The 12,029-nt window shown below is 39.4% G+C and overlaps 3 protein-coding genes, 1 pseudogene and 1 gene segment (V, D, J or C); 4 read left to right on the top strand and 1 right to left on the bottom strand.

The window, feature by feature from the left end:
* The window catches only part of LOC123381268 (immunoglobulin lambda-1 light chain-like), a 670,720-nt gene that overhangs the window by 299,093 nt on the left and 359,598 nt on the right, over positions 1-12,029 (top strand). The window lies entirely within an intron of this gene.
* Positions 1-12,029, top strand: part of LOC105260055 (immunoglobulin lambda-1 light chain-like) — a 512,144-nt gene that overhangs the window by 149,037 nt on the left and 351,078 nt on the right. The window lies entirely within an intron of this gene.
* The window catches only part of LOC109497182 (immunoglobulin lambda-1 light chain), a 638,912-nt gene that overhangs the window by 293,823 nt on the left and 333,060 nt on the right, over positions 1-12,029 (top strand). The window lies entirely within an intron of this gene.
* LOC109496970 overlaps positions 1-12,029 on the top strand; it is a 927,213-nt gene that overhangs the window by 594,987 nt on the left and 320,197 nt on the right.
* Positions 3,257-12,029, bottom strand: part of LOC109492994 — a 20,520-nt pseudogene continuing 11,747 nt past the window's right edge.

Here is a 12,029-nt window from a genome sequence, read left to right as displayed (position 1 = left end):
ATGAAGAGGATGTAGATAAAGAGAAAATATTTTGATGTCTAAAATGTGTATTTGGGAAATGACTTCCTTTAGGCCTCAAAATTACTTCAATATCTTTCAGTAAGTTACTATTAACTATGGTCCAGGCTTTATTCACATTTCACTGGTTTTTCCAATGTCCTTTTTCTGTGCCGGATTCCCGTACAGGATACTGCACTACGTTGTCATAGTTTCTCCTTAGCCTACTCAGGTCTCGGACAGTTTCTTAAACTTTCCTTGTTTTTCATGATCCTGACAATTTTAAGGAGTCCTTAAAGGGTCAGAGATTTTGCAGAATGTCTCTCAATTTGGGTCTGGTATTTTTCCTCCTGGTTGCGCTGGGGATATAGGTTTTTAGAATTATACCACAGAGGTGATGTGTCCTTACCACTTCCATCAGGGATACATCCTATCCCTATGACTTACCACTGATTTCCCCACTGCAAAGTTACTTGTTTCTCCTTACCATATCCTACTTTTGGGAAGCAAGCCACTAAATCCAGCCTACCCTCAGGAAAGGACATGTAGTCTCACTGAAAGGAGAGAATCTATGAGATACACAAATTATTGAGAGTACAGAAATAATATGGAATTCATTTGTAAGGAATATTTGTTTTTCCTACCTTTAAATTTAATTTTAAATTAATCAAAATTAAATAAAATAAAAACTTTAGTACCTCAGTCATACTAGCTACATTTCAGTGGCTCAGTAGACACATGTGGCATATTAGAGCAGATACAGAACATTTCTATCACTGCAGAAACTTCTGTCAACAGCACTGACTTAGATCATTAGTTTTCCAATTCTTCTGCTCCTCCGTCTTCTCCTTCCTCTCCTCCATTTGAAGTGCAATGATATATAACATTTCATTACTTTCATGCGTCAATGTCCTGATTCAATATTTGTATATATTGTGAAATGATAACCACAATAAGTCCAATGAACATCTATCCATTACCAAACAAAGCTACAATTTTTTTTCTTGTGATGAGAATTTTTAAGACTTACTCTCTTAGGAACTTTTAAATGTGCAATACAGTATTTAACTATAGTCACCATGCTGTGTATTATTACTTCCCCATGACTTATTTTATAATTGGAAGTTTGAACCTTTGGGTCCACTTCACCCATTTTGCCCACCCCAACCCTTCTTCTTTTCAAATATATGCAGCTTAAATATGAATCTCTTCTAACAACCACTTTAGCTTTATCTTACAAATTTTGCTGCTTCAATACAATTCACTTGCAAATATTTTCCTTTCCCACATCATTTTCTCATAGGAGCTCTGAGTTATTTAGAAGCAGAACCAAGACTAGAATGAGCATAGAGTACAGCATTCAAGAGATTTGTGAAAGTGTAGGAATGGTATTTTGCACTTTTGTCTCCTGCCTTCCTACACCCTAGTCCCAGTCTTATTTTCAATTATATTGCTTAATTTCTGAATTTTGGTTTTTTTCCTCAATTATTTTTCTGTTATAGCTTTCTAGCTCAATCCCCCCAAAGTCAGTGGGTAGCTACAAAAAGCCCTACAGCTAACACCATGACTAATGATGAACTATTGTATATGAGTCTGAGAACAAGACAAGGATTTCCACTATAATCACTTCAGTTCAACAAAGCACCTGAATAGCCAAGACAACTTTGAACACCAACACTGGAGAACTTAAACTCCCAGATATCTGTCTTAGTCAGGGTTCTCCAGAAAGATAAAACCAATAGGATAAAAAGAGAGAGAGAGAGAGATGGGTTTTCTGCAATTATGGAGACAAAGACCCATCATATGCTATCGGCAAGCCACAGACCCAGGAAAGCTACTGGCATAAATCAGTCAGTCTGAAGGCCCAAGAACTAGAAGCTCTGTTGTCCAAAGGCAGGAGATATGGATGTCCCATCTCAAGAAAAGAGAGGGGGAGATTTCTCTTCCTTTATTTGTGTTCTCTTAGGGGTCTCAATGGATTGGTCTCAGTCTGCTGATTCAAATGCTAATCTCTTCCAAAAACCCTCACAGACACACCCAGAAATAATGTCTTACTAGCTATCTAAGCATCCCTTAGCCCAGTCAAGTTGACACATAAAATTAACTATCACATAAACTTAAGCAGAATTACAGTATTTGAAACAGTATGGCATTACCACAAGATTAGAGAAGCAAAGAAATGGGATAGAATGGAGTCTAGAAATATATAGTCACCTGCCAGATTTACACAAAGGTTCCTCTGCAATACAGTGAGAAGAGAGTGGTCTTCTTAGTGCTGATTTGAATAAGCATATGAAAAAATAAACCTGGATACCCTGACTTATCACACCATAGACAAAAAGAAATAAATTTGAGATGAATCAAGACCTAAAGGCTAGACAGTAAAGCTCCAAAAAGAAAATAGGAAGAATATATTTATGTCCTAGGTGGGCAATAATTTCTTAAGTATGATGCAACATGAAGCACCAACCCAAATGTACATACATACACCCATGAAGTCACCATCCAGGTCAAAATATGGGACAGTTCCAGCACCCCCGCAGTTCCTTCATGCCCTTCCCAATTGACTGTCTAGTTTAAAAAGAAAGAAAAAGAAAGAAAGAAAGAAAAAGAAAGAAAGAAAGAAAGAAAAAAGAGGGGGCAAGACTTGAATAGACACTTAATAGAAGAGGATGGTATTCAAGTGGCCAATAATCATATGAAAAAAATATTCTCCAGATCATTACTCATTAGGGAGATGTAGATAAAAACAATAATGTGGTACCATTACAACTCCAAGAGAATGGCGCTAATGGAAAGGATTGACAGTACTAAGTACTGTATCTGTAGAATTCTCAATATTGTTGGTGGAAATATAAATTATTTCAATCACTCTTGAAACAGTATTTGGCAGAATCTGCACTTAAAAGCTAAATCAAAGTAGTTCCGGCACTTCTCATAAGTATACGTACATTCCAGACAAATGACTACATAAGCCTACCAAGAAACATGAACAAGCTCATAGCAGTTTTATTCCAAATAGCAAAACAATCAGCCTAAAGTTCATCGGGAATAAAATGGATGCGTAAAACTCTACCATATTCATTCAATGGGATTCTACCCAGCAATGAAAAAGAATGTGCTATGGTTGCATACAGCAAGAATGCGTCCCACTTACTTAAAGGAAGACAAAGACAAAAATATTGTGATCCCATTTACTCAAAGCTTAAAAAAAGACTCTATGGTGTTAGAGATCAGAATAATGTTTACTTTGCAGGGAGAGGTTGACTGGGAAGGAGCATAAAGAAGCCTTCTGAGCTTCTTGACAGTACAGAGCTAAGGAATTGTCACTGTAAAACCTGACTATTGCTGATCACCATCATCCACAGCCATGATATACAGATGGCCTCGCCTCAATTCTGCCTTTCAGAATTCTTGGAGGTGGGTAGAACATAATTTCAGCTATAACGCTATCTGTGGTAACGTCTGGAATACCTAGAGTTCGTGTCAATCCTCTTTTTAGATTTTATGGGTGACAGCCAGGGGTTAGTGTTGCTCACAATAATGGACGCTGCACTTCTTGATCCTGTTTGAACTTGAGTTTGAATCGTAACCTCTGTTTCAGGAGGCAAACCTTCTCTTCTGATGAAGAGAAAAGCTTCTGATGATTCTTGAATTGATGCTGTTTTCTCCTCTGAAGTCAAAAACCGAAGCCAGCATTTGGAACACTGAAAAGACTCTTGTTCCAATGCCTTCAACAATGATTCACATGAAGTATGACAGCTCTGAAAATGTTGGGACAGAGTGGACAAAGCAAATTCTTAGTGTTTTCATGGCACTTTCTGAAATGTTCCCACATCGGCAAAGGCTGATGATCTGTAATTGCAAACCTGGCACACACAGGGCATTTCGCCAGGCTTATGATTGTCCTCCTTGTGCTGTAAGAGAATCTGATCTGTTTTGAATGACAATTCACAAATTTTACAGAAAGTGGAGGGCTCTTGGATTGTGTGTATACTTTCAATGTGACATTGCAGCTGGAAGGAGTGAGAAATTGCGGGTGACGGTGCTAGCAGGTGGTGTGGATTTCCCAGCTGTCACCCCTCTGCTTCTCAAGTTCCAAATTGTTCCTCAAATAGCTCATAAACTTGACATTCTTTAGAACTTTCAAGCAGCTGAGGCATTTAAAGGTTCTGTGAGTCTTCTGTTCTGGCTGCCTGTCTCCTTTATGGTGCCCATAGTTAAAGTCACAAAATAACATAATCAGATTTTCCTTCTTGGGATCAATAGTTTTGACTTGTTGGACTTGAAAAGTCTGTTTTTTTCCAGCCTTTCCAAGCTATTTTTTGTGTCTAGATCCATAGATTGAAATGAGCCCTGTCATTTGCATAAGCCCAAGAAAATATTGTTCCATTCTAAACATGGCTTGATGAGAATGGGACAGATTTTGAGGTTCTGTTCACTGTAGGAAAGAAATCTGAAGGGGCCACAGCTGAGGAATGTCCTCCTGGGATTCCATCACTGAATTTAGGTCTTTTGGAATTTCCACTGTTTACATTGGAAGCAGGAAGTTGCTTTGAACTTCAAGGACTTTCACCTTGCCTCCTACAGAAAGTATAGCTCCAAGTAGACACTGAGATATGAAGACAGAAAATCTGAGGGACTGTAAGACATGACTTGTGATGAATTCCTTTTACAATCGGTTTAGATGAAGTCTCCAAATAATAAGACTATCTGGGGCACCTGAGTGGCTCACTTGGTTAAGCATCTGACTCTTGATTTTGGTTCAGGTCATGATCTCAGGGTTCCTGAGTTTGAGCCCTGCTTAGGGCACTCTGCACTCTGCTGTCAACAAAGAGCCCACTTTTGATCCTCTGTGCCCCCCTCTCTGTCCCTCCCCTGCTCTCTCTCTCAAAAATAAACATTGAAAACATTTCTTTTAAATAATAGAACTATCTGTTGCCCTCCGTTCAGATTGAGGTGGCCACTTGACTGTTGCATGGGTCACGTGGTTTGCAGTCTGCAATGCATGAGCAGGATCTTGACTCAAGTGGCCTTCCTTTGTTCTGAGTATCATTCCGGAGTCACTCTCTTCAAAATGTTTGGAATGACTGGTTTTGAATTTGAAACCACTCTGATGAAGAGAATTTCTGCATCTTCATTTCCATGTTCCACTCCTACTAAGATCATCAGCTCAGCATGTTCATTTTCCCGATTCCTGTGTTTGGATTCTCCTGTTCTGCTCTGCTGGTTCTGGCACTTGGTTTTCCTCACACAACAAGAAAAGATTTGCCATTTCATCACTGTTTTTTGCTTGAAAAGGCCCCTTCAACTTCTAGTGCATTCTTTTTGTAAATTACCAGCTAAGTACAACTGCATGTTCTTAGTATTTATACTAATACTACTAATACTATTAATAACTAATAATGGTTATTATGTATATATTACATTTCTTTAAATTCGGGTTGGAAAAACCCAAAAGAATATTTTGTGACATGTGAAAATTCTGACATTTAAATTTCAGTGTCCACAAATAAAGTAGTTTATTTATTTTTTTTATTTTTTAAAATTTACATACAAATTAGCATACAGTGCAACAATGATTTCAGGAGTAGATTCCTTAGTGCCCCTTACCCATTTAGCCCATCCCCCCTCTCACAACCCCTCCAGTAACCTTCTGATTGTTCTCCAAATTTAAGAGTCTCTTCTGTTTTGTCCGCCTCCCTGTTTTTATATTATTTTTGTTTCCCTTCCCTTATGTTCATCTGTTTTGTCTCTTAAAGTCCTCCTATGAGTGAAGTCATATGATTTTTGTCTTTCTCTGACTGACTAATTTCACTTAGCATAATACCCTCCAGTTCCATCCATGTAGTTGAAAATGGCAAGATTTCATTCTTTTTGACTGCCAAGTAATACTCCATTGTATATGTATACCACATCTTCTTTATCCATTCATCCATTGATGGACATTTGGGCTCTTTCCATACTTTGGCTATTGTTGATAGTGCTGCTATAAACATTAGGGTGCATGTGTCCCTTCGAGACAGCACACCTGTATCCCATGGATCAATGCCTAGTAGTGCACTTGCTGGGTCGTAGCGTAGTTCTATTTTTACTTTTTTGAGGAACCTCCATACTATTTTCCAGAGTGGCCGCACCAGCTTGCATTCCCACCAACAATGCAAAAGAGATCCTCTTTCTCTGCATCCTCGCCAACATCTATTGTTGCCTGAGTTGTTAATGTTAGCCATCCTGACAAGTGTGATGTGGTATCTCATTGTGGTTTTGATTTGTATTTCCCTGATGATGAGTGACGTTGAACATTTTTTCATGTGTCGGTTGGCCATCTGGATGTCTTTTTTGGAGAAGTGTCTATTCATGTCTTTTGCCCATTTCTTCACTAGATTATTTGTTTTTTGGGTGTTGAGTTTGGTAAGTTTTTTATAGATTTTGTATACTAACCCTTTATCTGATATGTCATTTGCAAATATCTTCTCCCATTCTGTCTGTTGCCTTTTAGTTTTGTTGATTGTTTCCTTTGCAGTGCAGAAGCTTTTTATCTTGATAAGGTCCCAATAGTTCAGTTTCGCTTTGTTTCCCTTGCCTCTGGAGACGTGTTGAGTAAGAAGTTGCTGCAGCCAAGATCAAAGAGGTTTTTGCCTGCTTTCTCCTCTAGGACTTTGATGGCTTCCTGTCTTACATTGAAGTCTTTCATCCATTTTGAGTTTATTTTTGTGTATGCTGTAAGAAAGTGGTCCAGGTTCATTCTGCATATCGCTGTCCAGTTTTCCCAGCACCAATTGCTGAAGAGACTGTCTTTATTCCATTGGATATTCTTTCCTGCTTTGTCAAAGATTAGTTGGCCATACATTTGTGGGTCCATTTCTGGGTTCTCTCTTCTGTTCCATTGATCTGAGTGTCTGTTCTTGTGCCCCAGTACCATACTGTCTTGATGATTACAGCTTTGTAGTGTAGCTTGAAGTCTGGGATTGTGATGCCTCCTGCTTTGGTTTTCTTTTTCAAGATTGCTTTGGCTATTCGGGGTCTTTTCTACTTCCATACAAGTTTTAGGATTATTTTTTCTAGCTCTGTGAAGAATTCTGGTGTTACTTTGATAGGGATTGCATTGAATATGTAGATTGCTTTGGGTAGTATTGACATTTTAACAATATTTGTTCTTCCTATCCAGGAGTGTGGAATCTTTTTCCATTTTTTTGTGTCGTCTTCAATTTCTTTCATAAGCTTTCTATAGTTTTCAGTGTATAGATTTTTCTCCTCTTTGGTTAGATTTATCCATACGTATTTTATGGTTTTTGGTGCAAAACTGTAAATGGGATCGATTCCTTGATTTCTCTTTTTGTCGCTTCATTGTTGGTGTATAGGAATGCAACCGATTTCTATGCATTGATTTTATATCCTGCAACTTTGCTGAATTCATGAATCAGTTCTAGCAGTTTTTTGGTGGAATCTTTTGGGTTTTCCATATAGAGTATCATGTCCTCTGCGAAGAGTGAAATTTGACCTCTTCCTGGGCGATTTGGATGCCTTTTGTTTCTTTGTGTTGTCTGATTGCTGAGGCTAAGACTTCCAATACTATGTCGAATAACAGTGGCGAGAGTGGACATCCCTGTCTTGTTCCTGACCTCAGGGGGAAAGCTCTCAGTTTTTCCCCACTGAGGATGATATTAGCATTGGGTCGTTCTTTTTTTGTTTTAATTAAAAAAATTTTTTTTAAGTTTATTTATTTTTGAGAAACAGAGTGAGACAAAGCGTGAGTGGGGGAGGGACAGAGAGAGAAGGAGACAGGAGACAGAATCTGAAGCAGGCTCCAAGCTCTGAGCAAGCGGTCAGCACAGAGCCCGATGTGGGGCTCAAACCCACAAACTGTGAGGTCATGACCTGAGCCAAAGTCAGATGCTCAACCAACTGAGCCACTGGATGCCTCAACATTGGGTTGTTCTTATATGGCTTTTATGATCTCGAGGTATGATCCTTCTATCCCTACTTTCTTGAGGGTTTTTATCCAGAAAGGATGCTGTAATTTGTCAAATGCTTTCTCTGCATCTATTGAGAGGATCATATGGTTCTTGTCCTTCCTTTTATTGATGTGATGAGTTAATTGTTTTGCGGATATTGAACCAGCCCTGCATCCCAGGTATAAATCCCGCTTGATCCTGGTGAATAATTTTTTTAATGTATTGTTGGATCCAGTTGGCTAACATCTTGTTGAGGATTTTTGCATCCATGTTCATCAGGGAAATTGGTCTATAGTTCTCCTTTTTAGTGGGGTCTCTGTCTGGTTTTGGAATCAAGGTAATGCTGGCTTCATAGAGTTTGCAAGTTTTCCTTCCATTTCTATGTTTTGGAACAGTTTCAAGAGAATAGGTATTAACTCTTCCTTAAATGTTTGGTAGAATTCCCCTGGAAAGCCATCTGGCCCTGGACTCTTATTTTTTGGCAGATTTTTGATTACTAATTTGATTTCCTTACTGGTTATGGGTCTGTTCAAATTTTCTATTTCTTCCTGTTTCAGTTTTGGTAGTGTATATGTTTATAGGAAGTTGTCCATTTCTTCTAGATTACCCATTTTATTGGCATATAATTGCTCATAATATTCTCTTATTATTGTTTTTATTTCTGTTGTGTTGGTTGTGATCTCTCCTCTTTCATTCTTGATTTTTTTTGTTTGGGTCCTTTCCTTTTTCTTTTTGATCAAACTGGCTAATGGTTTATCAATTTTGTGAATTCTTTCAAAGAACCAGCTTCTGGTTTCACTGATGTGTTCTACTGTTTTTTGGGTTTTTTTTTTTTTTTTGGTTCGATAGCATTAATTCCTGCTCTAATCTTTGTTATTTCCTGTCTTCTGCTGGTTTGGGGTTTTATTTGCTATTCTTTTTCCAGTTCCTTAAGGCATAAGGTTAGGTTGTGTATCTGAGATCTTTCTTCCTTCTTTAGGAAGGCCTGGATTGCTATATACTTTCCTGTTATAACCACCTTTGCTGCATCCCAGAGGTTTTGGGCTGTGGTGTTATCATTTTCATTGACTTCCATATGCTTTTTAATTTCCTCTTTAACTTCTTGGTTAGCCCATTCATTCTTTAGTAGGATGTTCTTCAGTCTCCAAGTATTTGTTACCTTCCCAAATTTTTTTCTTGTGGTTATTTTCGAGTTTCATAGCGTTGTGGTCTGAAAATATGCACGGTATGATCTTGATCTTTTTGTACTTACTTAGGGCTGATTTGTGTCCCAGTATATGGTCTATTCTGGAGAACGTTCCATGTGCACTGGAGAAGAATGTATATTCTTCTGCTTTAGGATGAAATGTTCTGAATATATCTGTTAAGTCCATCTGGTCCAGTGTGTCATTCAAAGTCATTATTTCCTTGTTGATTTTTTGATTAGATGATCTGTCCATTGCTGTGAGTGGGGTGTTGAAGTCTCCTACTATTATGGTATTACTATCGATGAGTTTCTTTACAAATAAAGTTTTATTGGGACACATCAGTGATCACTGGTTTAAGGCTATTGTTGGTGGCTGCTTTGACGATACTATGGCAGAGTCAGCCCTGCAAAAGAAAATGCGAGTTGCCTAATATCTAAAATATTTACTTTTTTTTTCAGAAAATTTTGTCCACCCATGGTTTAAGAGAAGCAAAATGGAAGATACCAAACTTATCAGCCCACCAATCTCTGGAGTGTTTCAGATGATTCAGTGGGCCTCAATATTTCCCACCCTGGGCAGCAAGGGAGGGAGAAGCTGCAGCGTCCTTGTTTCTGAGTCCAGAGAAATTTCTCTCCAGTTCAGCTGCACCATGTCCTGTGTCAGTTGAGTGCTTACCTTGCTGTCTAAATGGCTTTTGAAGTGAGGTCTGACCAGAAGATCCCACCCCCTTTATAAGACCATTATAATCCTATTTATAATATCCAGATGGGGCTTCTATCAGTTTTCCCAACAAGTTTACCCTGGTTGGATTTTCAGCTGTTGTCCGGAGTGATTGCCAAAACTTTCCTTTCAAATCTCCCCCACCAAGGAAAGAATGTGGGTGGGGCTTCAGGGCCAGGCCCAGGGGCTGCAGGCCTGGTTGGGGGCCTGTGGTAGAAATGCCCCTCCTCTCTCTGCTGTCCAGAACCCCACCACCTTATCTCCAGTTTAGCTGGGTCTTGAGCTATTGGGGATAAGCAGGGCCAAGGGGAGGGCGTCCACTGAGCTATTCCAACAAAGCTCAAGCTGAGGTTAAGGCAACTAAAAGGGCACACGTATTCTTCCAAGTGCTGGGACGTCCTCACAGGTCACAGTTTTCCAGCCAAAGAGAACAAAAACCTTCTCTTCCTGTGCCCCCAGGTAGCAAAGTGGGCTGGTTTCACTCCCCAATCGGCAGGGTAGTCTGAACTGGAAGACTCAGCTCCCAGGGGGATTCCCAGGGGGCCACACTTTAATCCCAAGAGCTTTTGCTACATATCAGCCAACTCTTTTCTGAATGTTTCCAAGGGTCAAAGGTCATAAACCAGTTTGCTCTGGCTACCTCTCACATTCTCCCCTCCCCCCTTCACATGCCTTTTCCTCAGCACCTTCTAAATAGAGTCTCAGGCTTTCCCACAGCCCTCTTTGCATATGGATTCTTGGGGAAAGCAAGGGCTTCAAGCCCCCCTGACAGGCAAAAAACATTTGTATTCCCACTCCCCCCAGTGTATCCAAGTCACAGAATTAGAACAGAAATCCAGTTTGCTAATTAAAATGTTCTAAAGTGCCATAACCTGACATGACTTTTAAAATATCTTTCTTGGGGGTGCCTGGATGGCTCAGTTGGTTAAGCACCCGACTTTGGCTCTGGTCATGATCTTACAGTTGATGAGTTCGAGTCTCACATCTGGCTCTGTGCTGACAGCTCGGAGCCTGGAGCCTGTTTCAGATTCTGTGTCTCCCTCTCTCTGACCCTCCCCCGCTCATGCTCTGTCTCTCTCTGTCTCAAAAATAAATAAACGTTAAAAAAAATTTAAAAAAAAAGAATATCTGTTTAATAAATGTACAAGGATGGATTTAGAAATAGATTCAGCCATTCAAAAGGATTAGATGGCACTCAGTTTCATATGATTTCTGCCTGGTGGCAATGCTGGTAGTTGCCAAATTGTTTGCTAAGCACAGCATTGAAACGTAAAGTTTTTATATTGTTTCCTTATTTTTAAAGTGTTGGAAAGTCATTTTTAAAGTTGTAAAGTGTGATGAAGCCAAATAAAGTACATCTGTGTGGTTATTTGGCCTGCGAATTGTCAGTTAGGCACTTTAAGTTTGGAGACATGTTAATTTAATTTAATTTTGATTTTTAAAAAGATTTTCTTTTTAAGTAATCTTTACACCCAACGTGGGGCTTGGACATAACGCTAAGATCAAGAGTCACATGCTCCACCAACTGAACGAGCCAGGTGCCCCAAGACATATTAATTTTATAATTCACTAGTTCCTAACGTGGTCAGTGGTACAACGTAAGGTGGGATGATGTGGAATAACAGGGTCCCAGACTCTCCACAGAGATCTCTCTAGTGATTTTAGTAATAGCTCAGTCTCAGAATCAGCCCAAATCCCACCTCGCATCCCCCACTTTTAAAAGTGATAATTTAGGTTATCACTTTTGTAAGCCATTTAATCTATGAGGTCTAAGCCAATTGTTTTCATCCTGTTACACATTAGAATTGCCCAGGGAATCTTTAGGAACTCACCTGCCCAATCTCATTGCTGGACAATTAGATTAAAATTTAAGGGAGTTCCTTTATAACTCTTCACCAGCCGTGTGCCCTCCACCTGAGAAAACGCCAGTGGTTTGGGGAGTTCCTCTTCCCCCTTCCACCTGACAGGAGAAAGGATTTCCCTTCACTTTTTCAGATTCATTTTAGCATGTATGACCCAGGGCATAAAATCCTCCACAGTCACCAAACAACGGGGCAATTTGAAATAGAGGTAAGAACAGGAATGCCACCTCTAATGACTACATAACAATCCTTTTCATTTGGGGCAAATAACCCAGAAGACATTCAAAGGAGTTAGTGAAGCTGCTATA

The sequence above is a fragment of the Felis catus genome, chromosome D3 (assembly GCF_018350175.1).
Source record: "Felis catus isolate Fca126 chromosome D3, F.catus_Fca126_mat1.0, whole genome shotgun sequence".
Taxonomy (NCBI): Eukaryota; Metazoa; Chordata; class Mammalia; order Carnivora; family Felidae; genus Felis; species Felis catus.
Note: the sequence above shows the minus strand (reverse complement) of the source record. Positions and strands in the feature narration are given on the sequence as shown.